The following is a 12,621-nucleotide window of genomic DNA, read 5'->3' as shown; positions in this document are numbered from 1 at the left end:
ATGTATACTGGAACCCCGCCTGTTCAAAGCTGTCTTTGTTTTTGGAAGTTTTGGGCTCCCTGTTGGAGACAGTTAAACTGGGTCAAGCAAACAGCAGTATAATCCTGGCTGGCGTCTTCAATGAGGAATGTATGGAATCAAAAAAGGACATGAAAAATTGCCCAACCGCAAATAAGAAAAAAAAATGGGCAATTATGGTTGGACTTTATGGACTCTTGGAATCTTAAAATGATGAATGGTAGCTCAGAGGGAGATTTGGGGATTTCCAAGACATGGCACAGAGGGGATTCCTCCTCGACTCTAGACTATGTATTTGTTTCCCAGAACATGTATGCGTTGCCTTCCACCTTAGTTGTGAAGCATGACGGCGGTAGTGACTATGGAACTATCTTTTCCTGCTCTTTTCAGCCCTCTTCTAAACAGAAATAGGCAGCTGTTGAGTGGGAATAAAGGTAAAGTTAGACTAGTTAAGTATAGAAGTGAAGGCGAAAACCTAAATAGATAGCTGAAGAAGCTTCCACAAGTGATCTGGGAAACAAACTGCCACCCCCACAAGTTTGTCAAATTTCTTTGGGCTACATCTGCTCCCAATGAGCCAGCTCATCAGGTGAAGCAAAGGCATACTCATTCCTTTGATGAAAAAACACAGAAAAGGAAACGAGAATACAGAAAAGCTTTACGGCAAATAAAGCAAGTAGGGTATCCACCAGAATCTTATAAGGTAGAAATGAGCAGAGAAAAGGCAAATTATAGATCATGGTCATTTCTTCAGAGAGCCTCCCGACTTCAAAATGATGGAGAGAAGGTCCTCAAACTTTTCAGAGATGGGAATACCAAAAACCTTTGGACGCTCATCAACCATTTTGAAGGCGGTTCCGGAGGCACACTGTGTAATCTGGTTTCAGAAAAGGGTTGGATAGAGCATTTAACAGAAGTATTTAAAAACATTGACAGTTCCCATTTTGTAGCTACACTACAGATGCCGTGGCGTTTGAAATTCGACGCAGGGAGATATAGAGGAGATAATTATTAAATTGTCTGTTTCGTGGGCAGCAGGCCCTAATGGCCTGACCTACCTAATACTCAAAAAAGAGCCAGTTTTGTGGTCCCAACTTCTCTTTCGTTTGTTTAACGAGATTCTTAAGAGGCTTCTATTTCCAGATTCTTGGAAAATGGCCCTGGTCATCCCATTTTTCAAAGCTGGAGACCGTCGAGCAGCGGCTAATTATCGAACTATAGCACTGCTCGACATAGAGAGTAAAATCTTTATGGAGCTTTTGTTGAATGAGATGACAAAGTGGGTAGAAAATCATGGTATTTTATCCCACTTCCAGAAGGGCTTCAGGAAGGGAATGTAACAATGTTAAATGGCCTCATCTTAAATCTTGTAAGTGAGCAGACCGAAGGCAATAGATCGTTACCCCTTTTTTGGCGCATAGGTCGACCTGTCGAAGCCCTTTGACCAAGTGGACTGGGCCCTTCTTTGGAATAAGTTAAGACAGTGGGGTTTACTAGAAACGCTTCTTTCAATGCTGATGGAGCTACACAGGGACACTAACATAAGGGTACGGATGGACGAACTGGGGCATCTGTCAGAAATGATAGAGGTGCATAGGGGAGTTAGACAAGGGTGCCTAGGGGCATCACTTTTTTTCTACCTCTTTCTGGCAGACGTGGGTATGTCTGAGTTCATCTGCATTGGCCAGCTCTGTGTTAAATGGGAAAAAGATCTTTTGGCTGGCCTATGTGGATGATATAGTGCTGTTAGACAGAACGCCAATAGGCTTGCAGCGCTTACTGACGAAACTCAGTACTTACGCAGAAACTAACAAACTCTACATAAACCCTGCCAAGTTGAACATTGTGATTATTTATTATTATTTATTTATTTATATAGCATCGACCGCCCGCAGGCATCGGGGCGCTTACATGTAGACATGTACATAGCTCAAGGTGGAGCCTGAAGAAGCAACAGGACAAATACATAAAACTGCAGGCTGGCTTATTCATTGGGTCCTAAACATGTGTTACTTGAAAAGCTCTGTTTTTAGTTTTTTGCAGAAGACCAAATGATTGGATTCCAATCTAAGGTACTTCGGCAATTTGTTCCAGTTAGAGGCCGCTCGGTTAGGGAAGGCTCTGCCCATACCAAGTTCCTTCTTGTGTTTCAGAGGCGTTATGAGCCCATTAGCTTCTGATCTTAATGCCCTGGAAGGATGGTAAAAGGTGAGTTTGGACTTCAAATAGGCTGGTGCCTTGCCATATAAACACTTGTGAGTAAGGCACATAGACTTGAATTGTATGCGTTCCTCTATTCTCAGCCAATGGAGGTCCCGCCTAGCTTCACTGATGTGTTCACTTCTTGCTTTCTTTTTGACCATTCTGATCGCATTGTTTTGGACCAGCAGGAATTTTTGGATACTTTGCTTACTAGCTCCTACCAGGAGGGCATTACCATAGTCCAAACGTGACATGATGGTAGCTCTTGCTATTGTGGCGCAGTTTTTCCTCACTCAATAGTGGTCTAATGGCTTTAAGTAGCCGTATGTAATAATTACAGTTTTTACTCACATACGTTGCCTAGGCATCAGAGTTGAGGGATGCTTCCAACGTGATGCCTAGTGTTTTGACGTTATCAGACACTGGAATAAGAGTTTCTTTAATTTGGAAGGCCTGATATTCAGCGGGGAGTTTGGCTCGAGCCTGGATGGATCCGAAAATCATTAATTCGGTTTTATTGCCGTTCAGGCACATCCAGTTATTGTCCATCCAAACTTCGATGTTTCCGTAGAGTGTATTTAGTATCGTACTATCTTAGTGTAGTCCCCACTCAGTTCCAGGACCAGCTGAGTATCGTCAGCATAGTTGGTGAAAAATATCTGGAGTTGTTGTAGTAGCTCACATAGGAATCGGTTGTACAGATTGAAGAGCAGGGGGGATAGACTAGCTCCCTGTGGTACCCCGCAGAAGATGTTAAATTCAGATGAGAATTTGTCCCCCCAGTGTACTCTGGATATTCTGTTTTCAAGGAAGGATGATAACCAACTTATTGATTCCTTGGAGCAATTAGCGACCTTCTCAAGTGCTTGCTGCAAGAGCTGGTGGTCAAGCAGGTCGAAGGCAGCGCTCAGATCCAACAGGACCAGAAGTCCAGCCTTTCCCTTGTCCATAATTTCCAATATTCTGGACTGTAGGTCCAGCATAGCGGTCTCGGTGCTATGCACGGCTCTAAAGCCAGATTGTTGTGGATGTAAGATCTCATGGCTTTCCACGTATTCTTGGAATTGGGCTGTTGCTATTTTGTCCAGTACTTTAAGAGTAAAATTACAATTTGTAATGGGTCTTAGGTTGTTGGGGTCACGAGGGTCAAGAGTAGGCTTTTTTACTAGGGGTGTGATGGTAACCTTTTTTATGTTGTTGGGCACTACTTCGTCCCGGAATGAGGTGTTGACAATTTTAGTAAAAAGTGGCGCAAAGATTTCAGGATATTGTAGGATGATCTTGGGAGGGAGGATATTTTCGGCGCAAGATGATGGTTTCATAGAAGCTAATGTTTTTAACATAGTTTCTGGGGAGATGGAGTGGAATTGAAACTTCTCCTTTCCGACTGTTGTTCGTTGCTCTGCAGGGAGGCTGCATTGAGGTTTATTAGCTTGTGCTAGAGCAATGCGTTCTCTGGCTTTAGATATTTTGTTCGCAAAGGCTGCCTGGGTGTTTTCGCATTCAGATTGTGATGATGTAAAATCAGGGGCCAACGCCTTGGGCTTATCTAAGGATTTCAAAATGTCGAAAAGCTTGCTGGATGAATTGGATGATGCTTCGATTTGGCTATTGAAATAGTTCTTTTTAGCGTCGTTGATCTTAGATTTGTAGGATTTTTCTAGTGACTTCCAGCTTGTTTTGTGGTCATTGGTTTGGTTTTTAAGCCATTCTATTTCACTGCGTTTTCTTTCTTTCTTAAGAGAGATAAGTTCAGGTGTGTACAATTTTTGGTGGTTGAGGTTAGGCCTAACAGTTTTTTCTCGATTAGGTGCTTTCTGGTTGATTAGCATGAGCATCTGCTGATCATATTTTTTGATAATAGTGTCACATGAGTCTGTTTCGTTAATGTCGGCTAGAATGCTGTTGATACAGAATTGTAGGTCTGCTCTATCTATATTTTTAAAGTTCCTGGAAAAAACTTTGCTTGCCTTGTTTGCCAGTTTTTTTACTGGGATAGGTAGGTGTAGGTCAAAAACAATTTTGTAGTGGTCAGACCATATACAAGGGGTGGTAACATAGTTATTGGTCTCTATGTTATTGGAAATGACCCAGTCCAATTGGTGGCCATTTGCCATAGTGGGGTCGAGATTCATGACATTGAAGTGCATTTTTTCCAATGTTTTTTCAAGGGAAATGGCTTCCTTGTCTTTTGGGTCGCCACGCCACCGATTTAAGTCGCCAAGGATGATCGTTGATTTATTTGGGCCAGTAAGTGAATCCGCAAGGATAGCAAGTTCATCGTGATGTTTAAACACCCACAAAAGAAAATTAAGTTTACAAGGTGGTAACTAAATGGTGAAGCAATTCAAGTTGTGGAGTCGGTCAAATACTTGGGATATGTCATCCATGCCTCTCCAGCTCTTTATAAAGTTGAAGCAGAAGTTACAGCAAAGGTAGTGCAGGGAGCTGCACAATTGCTGAAACTAAACCAGAAATGTTGCACATTTTTGATCTCTCCCTTGATTCGGTACTATTTGGCAAAAATAGTGCCAGTCATTCTTTATGGGCTGGAGGCTAGACCACGATTGTGGTCAGTCAATTGGGATGTTTTCGAGGGGCGGATATGGAAAAAAGTATTAGGTCTCCCTGCCTGTACACCTAATTGGAGCCTTAGATACGAACTAAGCTTAAAATCCCTAGGGTGCATGGCCTGTTGGAAACTAATCTCTCTATATCGGGATATCTTGGTTGGTAAAGAAACAACCCTATATAGTGACATTAGATGTCATATGCTGGGGGGCGTGGCCTAAGGTTCATGGAGTGAAGACGTTGACCCCCTGAGCTCCGGCCGAGCCACGCAGCCAGATCCTGTTTTGGGTGCAATAAATCCAACTATTCCACCCATCCTTGGCTGTAGCTGTAAATCAGGCGATTAGCTACATCCAGCGCTTTACCCGACGAAAAACGCTGATCAGGGACCCGCCGAGACGCTCCGACCCGACTCCCCCTACCCCATGCGTGAAACGCCTGCACCTGAGCTGAACCACACAGTCGGACCCCGCTGCGGGAGCCGGGGACCCACCTACACCACCCACCCCTGAGTGCCGCCGTACATCAGGCGATTGGCGGCACTCGGCAACTGCTCCTGGCGAAAATCGGAGGCGGCGGACCCGCCCAGGCACCCCGACGTGGATCCCCCTGCCCCCCGAGGAGGGCCGCCAAAATCCGACGGAGCGGACCGCCCATACTCCGCCCTGAGCACTGCGGACCCAGCAACCCGAAGGTACCAAGGCGTTTGAACGTGCCAGGCGATTTGCTGCACTCGGCGATACATACCGCCGTGTCACGAAGCCCAGGGACCCGCTCTGACATCCTGCCCCGGGGCGCCCCTCACTCCTGGCGGAAGGCACTTAAAATGGCGACCATCTCGGGTTGTCACCGATGAAGTCGCAACCCAACGAGTCCAGACCCACGGTGCCCACACACACACCCCCCGCTGCTCTCCTCTCCCCGAAACAACGGTGCACCCAACGCTGCGCACCGACATCCACACCGACTCACCAGCTGAGAGTCGGGCGCCACTGCGCAGCACCGAAGCGGAGACCACAGCCCCGGACACTAAACACCCGGAACTAATTCTTGACTCCTCGCCCCACCGTTCACCTAGGCACGGCTCAACACCCCACGCCCCATGTGCAGGGATAGCGCACTGGGCCCTTCCAGATCCTCCGAAACCGTGCGCCCACCAGAAACGCCTGTCTGGCGCACACATTGACAGAAGCAGCACGCCACAAACAACTCCATCATAACCCCCGGACTGAGCCCAACCAACCACTCGCTGTCCTCCGGAGGGTCCCTACCCACTACCAACAAATCCGATAGCCCACACTCCATCGCTCCTGGTGCCCTTTCGGTCTCATACTACCCTCATCTTCCCGGCTCCTCTCAGGATACAAAAGAACCAGACTCCTCAACAAACCTAGTCGAAACAGCAGGGGCAAAAACCTCCTCAACACCACAAAAGAGGGAGACCTCATCCACCGAACGCCCGGTCCCTGTACCACATAATCGATGTGAACCCCTCACTTCAACAGGGTACCACAACTGAGCCAAAAAAGCTCGCACAATCACTTGCCTGGTCAGGAAACCTACACCCCCCTGGCCTCCATCCAGGTCAGAAACGCTCCACTATGGCCACTTCAAGGAATAAAACCAAAAATGCCACCCTGGATCCCTTTGTCACGCCAAAACCCAGCTCCACCCCCCAATCTACACCAGATGATTCAACAACGCGAGCCGGCCCGGAGGCAGACACCAGACACAATCAGGTGATGGGGGCAATCGAGGCCCTGAGATCATTCATAGACACGAAGATTGGTGAAGTTAAGGCCGACATCCAATTGATAAGGCAAGATGCTCGTAACCTAACGGAACGTGTCACTACCGTTGAGGCGTCCCAGACCGACATAGTAAGCGATACAACGGCCCTGAAGAATGAAGTAGCAGAGCTCAAAAACAAGGTGTCCTTCCTTGAAGCAAGGTCCGAGGAGGCAGAGGGCCGCTCCAGGCGCAGTAACATCAGAATACTGGGTATTCCGGAAGGGACAGAGACGGCAGACCCAACGGCCTTTATCGAATCACTAATACAACAAGAGATCGGGGCCACAAACCTATCACAAGGCTTCGCCATAGAGAGAGCCCACAGGTCCCTCCAGAAGAAACCCCCCCCAGGCTCCTATCCTCGCCCCATCATAGCGAAGGTCCTCAACTTCCGAGATCGTGAAGTGATCCTGAAATTCTCAAGAGAAGGAGGAGTAATAGAGCGAGGCAATTCAAAAATCACCATATACCCCGATTACACCCAAGCGGTTCAAAGAGCAAGGAACTCCTTTGTCCCAGTCAAGGCCAGGCTAAGGAAGCTAAACCTAAAATACATGCTACTATATCCCTCCAGACTGAAAGTAATCTACAAAGGAAGGGCTATATTCCTCGAGACACCAGCCGCAGCCACCATGTGGATGGAACACAATAACCTGGCCGAGGTGCCCATGGAACCCTCTCAAGGGAAACCTAACCTAGACAGCCAAGGATAAAGACCGAATGCTTCTACCCAACCACCTGCACCCACACAATATACCTAAGAACACAAGAAACCATCATCATCAACGAAGCAAAACTACAACATAAGAACGCTAAAAGGCTGCGGGGCCCACCCGACCTCCCGCACATGGACACAGACCACGCTCCCGCGAAAAATCAGTGCAGGCCGGTTGCCAGCACGCACCTACTCGCGACAGACACCCGGACTGGGATAGACATCGCGAGAGCACCCGAGCACTCCACCCTTGTGTCTGCAGCTGGGTGCACCAGTTATAAACCTTTTCTACAAGTTGTTACTGTTTCGACTGCCCTAACCCTGAAAACCTGCAATCAAACTGGAAAGAACCCAAAACTGAACACCAGACATGACCACCCCGTACAAACAGAACTGGACATGGCATACAACAAGAGGCGATCAAGCTGCAGAAAAAACAGCAATTTCCTCTTGACAATTACCATTACCACGCAATGGCCTCAAAACTCAGGGTGATCACGTGGAACGTCAGGGGGATGGGATCCTACCTCCGGAGAAATCGTATACACTCCTATTTGAAGAGGAAAAAGGTATCATTTGCCCTCCTGCAGGAAACACACCTCTCTGCCGACTCCGCAAATAAGTTATCAAACTACTGGGGAGGCCAAGGCAACGGGTCATCCTACTCAAAGTATGCAAGAGGAGTGTACACATGGGTGAGCCCAAACACTCCATTCCAACAGATGGGAGTAGAATCAAATAACGAAGGCAGATACCTGCTGATGTGGGGCATGCTGGAGAACACTCGAATATGCATAATAAATTCATACTTCCCTCAACACGGCATACCCTCTTACCTCAAGAAACTATGTGCCAAAGTTATGCTACACCGAGACTGCACCCTGCTATGGGGAGGCGACTTCAATTGTGTCTTAAATGTCGAAATGGACAGATCTATCGCCCCACGATCACACAACGATCCCCCCGCTCAGGCTTTACACAGAGCGGTCGAAGACTTGCACATGGTCGACATTTGGCGAGACCTCCACCCCACAGACAGATCCTACTCATTTTACTCAGCCCCCCACAACCTGCACACCAGAATAGACTACCTCTTTGTAAACGACGACTTGATCCCCCAAGTCGAATCTGCGAATTACCTGGGCAGATCAATATCGGACCACTCCCCACTATTAATACAACTCTGCCTGCGACCTCCCCGACCCCCTATCCCGATGTGGCGCATGCCAATCGAGGCATTAACCGACCCCACATTCAAGGAGACCTTGGCCGAGAAATTAATAGAGTTCATAGAGATCAATAAGGGGTCAGTCGATAAATGGAGCACCGTCTGGGAAGCAATGAAGGTGACGACAAGGGGAGAGGTGATTGCCGAGGCAGGCGGGATCAGGAGGCAACTGCAAAGGGAACTGGAAGCCGAGGAGGAAAAGATCAGGCAACTCGACAATGACCCTTCCCCCACAATCGAGACGGAAATCAAATTGAGGGAGATCAGAGACGCCTGCAAAACCTCATGGGAGAGGCTCTCAAAGTTTGACTTCTCTACCCGCACAACAAAGGCTCATAAAGAGGCAGATAAACCAGGCAGGATACTAGCCTGGCTATGTAAGAAAGAACATCCCAGACCGACCCTCACCACGATTGAAGATGACAATGGCATAGTCCACAGAACACAACAGGCAATAAACGATGTTTTCTCAGACTTCTATGCAGAACTATATGCCCACAAAGTCCAAATCCCCGAGGCGGACATCCGAGACACCTTGTCAGAAGTAGGCCTACCCAAACTGTACTTGGAACAGAGAAACACGCTGGGAGCGCCCATCACGATCGAAGACATCACCGAGGCGATTAGATCCCTCTCCACAGGTAAAACTCCCGGAACTGACGGCCTCACCCCAGAGTTTTTCAAGGCCTATGAAGAGATTTTATCCCCTATACTGCACGAAGTCTTCAAAGAGTCATTCGAGACTGGAACATTACCTGGCACCATGAGAGAAACCCTAATAGTCCCAATACTCAAGCCCGGCAAACCACCCGAAAAATGTGACTCATATCGCCCAATTGCACTCCTGAACTACGATAGCAAAATACTAACAACTATATTGGCCAAAAGACTTTCAAGGGTGATAGGATCCCTGGTACACGAGGACCAAAGTGGCTTTATCCCAGGACGCAACACCACAGCCAACCTGAGAAGGCTTCAGCACATAATGGCACAAACAGAAGGATGCAAAGAAGATTTGGCGGTACTCTCGTTGGACGCCATTAAGGCATTCGATTCGATCTTTTGGGAATGGCTGATCGAGACCCTGAGGGAATTTGGACTCGGTGAACAATTCATCCGATGGGTCAAGGTACTCTACTCCAACCCAGTGGCAAGAGTAAAGACCGGGGGCTGGATATCAGGGGCCTGGCCCCTCCAGAGAGGAACTAGGCAGGGATGCCCGCTTTCCCCAATGCTATACATTCTGGGCTTAGAACCACTTGCGATTTATTTCAGGAAACAACATTTCGACGCGGGCATTACCATTGGTGGGACGGACAACATAATCTCCCTCTACGCAGACGACGTTCTCTTATACCTGCGAGACCCCCAGATCAATGCCCCCATAGCCCTAGAAATCCTGGATAATTTCGCGAAATACTCGGGGATAAAATTCAGTCGCCAGAAATCATACGCCTTCCCTCTTGCTGGACTCAGAGGAAAGAGCACAGCAGAACTCCCCGAGATCGGGATACAGTGGCAAACGGAGGCCTTTCGATACCTGGGCCTCACCATCAAACACGCATCAATCTCCACCCACGAGTGCAACACGGAGGCCGCGATGTCTAGAGTAAGAAGATCCATCAAATTTTGGTCGAAACTCCCGCTCTCGGTGATGGGCAGAGCTGCAATATCTAAAATGATAATATTACCCAGATTCCTCTACTACTTCACCAACATCACATACTACATTCCCCCAGCCTTCTTCAGAAAGCTAGAATCCTTAATCAGAGACTTTCTATGGGGGCGAACCAGGCACAGATTTACACTGAACATCCTGACACTTCCCTATGCCTCAGGTGGAATTCAGCTACCCGATTTTCAAAGATACTACTTGGCGGCCCAACTGTCTCATGTCGCCAACTGGCTATCCGACGAACCCTCAGCTGAGACGAACCTCCTCCGCCGACTAACCCCACCCATGCATCCTAAGGAACTTGTCTGGAACACTAGAATAGGCCCCCCAGACCCACCTATGATAGTACAACTGGGGCGGCAAATATGGAAGAAGGTCACCTCCCTGACTGGGCTACAAAACCCGTACTCACCCGAGATTCCCATCCTAGCAGACGCATGCAAAACCCCCCTTGACCTACCGGTAATAAGGAGGTGGGAGAACCTTGGCCTATACACATGGGGAGACATGTTCGAAGACGGGCTATTCAAAGACTTTGAATCTCTCCAGGCGAAAGACGGACTCGCCCCGGGGCAATTTTTATGGTACCAAAGGGTGAAGCTTATTGCCAAGGAGAAATGGAACGTATGGCCCGAAGAACCTGGGACACACCCCCTTGTACAGGAGATCTACGCTGTTAGCGATGGCTGGAAACCGACATCAAGACTATACACCCAAATAAATGACAGACCCAACCCAAGGAGCGCACGCCTGAAGGAGAAATGGGAGTCCGACCTGGGGTCCGAAATCACAGAGGCAGAATGGGCCAGAGCGCTATCGTACCCGAAAGAGGCATCCAGGAACGCCAGATTCAGGCTAATTCAGCTCAATATCCTCTACAGGACTTACATGACCCCACACAGAATATCCACATTCAGTGATAAAGCCAGCTCAACATGCCCATGGTGCCCCTCCGACCGTGCGGACATGATCCATATGTTCTGGACATGCCCCAAATCCCAGAAACTCTGGTACGCCGCCGAACAGACTTGCAGAAAAGCTGGCCTAAAGATATACGAATGGACACCTAAAGAATGCCTCTTGGGCACCCACCCGAGACTGAGCAAAATCAAACATCTAGTGAAGCTCATGGACATGGCATGTATCCTCGTGAAAAGAGCGATTGCCATGGCCTGGAAATCGCCAGCAGGCCCCAGGTACGAACCCTGGATCAAGGAATTGGAAAGGTGGACGGCGGCTGAAACCGGGGCCTGGGAGGAGGGGATCAACCGGGGCGGAGAGGACTCGTGTGCCACACTAGAGGCCTGGAAATCCATCCTGAGAGAAATGATCTCCTCAACAAGCTACAAACCTCCCTGAACCCGCTTCTCTCACTCTGTACGACAGCTCAACACGTGAACTGTAACATCAATGCCACGCGAGCCCCCCCACCTCATCCCACGAAGCCCAGACGGGGCCCAACAAAGTGAATGCCAGGGTTCGAACAAGATCTAGAGACTATAACAGTCAGAGGGTAAAAGGACAGTCAATCTTACCACTGTTACTTGTTTACTTGTTTCCTGTTTAATGTTAAACATAACCTACATGGCATAAGATGTATGTAACGCAAGACATGACCCATACCATAACCGTAATGGTTCTGTATATAACAGTAAATGTCTAAATGCCAATAAAAACATTTAAAAATAAATTAGATGTCATATGCTGAAGACCAAATCCGTGATCCTTCGATTATTGGAGAGTAAGGTAAGAGAGCTTCTCTCTAGTGTTGACCTTGGTGTAGGCAATCTCATATCCAACCCACTAAAAATCAAACAAAAACTTGAGCTCATGGATTGGATAACAACTATTGAAAAAGTGCGCATGGGGTCATCTGTTAACCTGTTTTTGGGTGGCGAAAAAGAATTAGGATGCTCTGCGAACTACCTGATGAAATTTCCAGACAGTTCCCTGCGCAATAACTTCTTAAGATCAGGTTGAACCTGGTTCATTGTGGAGACGTTTTGGCAAGGCGGCATCAGGGTTGTGGTGCAAAACAACTATGTAAAGTCTGCATTGATCCAGTACAGCAAACATTGAGGCATTTACTCATGGAATGCGAGGGGACAGGGAACTCTCACTTGACATACTTTAGGCGTTTTGTCCGAGAAGAAGAAAATATCATCTCAGAGTTCTTCTGGGACAAAATCGTCTGGGGCAGTAACGCCGCACTTTCTTCTGCAGTGATATGTGTGTTGGCAAGCTGTGAGATTATGCTGTGGAACTGCATATGGTGTTGAAGTTAAAAGAAAGGTGAAGTAAAGGCAGATCCTGGCAAAAATTCCAAGGTAGATAGGGATCAGGATAATAGGGTTTTATGTATTTTTGCTTTTGTTCCTTTTCATTACGAATGTATTGCTCTAATGGTATGGTTAAAATGAT

General features: G+C 47.8%; 1 protein-coding gene across 1 annotated transcript in view; it reads left to right on the top strand.

Annotated features, from left to right (window-relative positions):
- AK7 (adenylate kinase 7) overlaps positions 1-12,621 on the top strand; it is a 1,456,966-nt gene that overhangs the window by 465,235 nt on the left and 979,110 nt on the right. The gene's annotated exons all lie outside the window — the stretch shown is intronic.

This window comes from Ambystoma mexicanum, chromosome 14, assembly GCF_040938575.1.
Source record: "Ambystoma mexicanum isolate Mex_15411 chromosome 14, UKY_AmexF1_1, whole genome shotgun sequence".
NCBI lineage: Eukaryota > Metazoa > Chordata > Amphibia > Caudata > Ambystomatidae > Ambystoma > Ambystoma mexicanum.
Note: the sequence above shows the minus strand (reverse complement) of the source record. Positions and strands in the feature narration are given on the sequence as shown.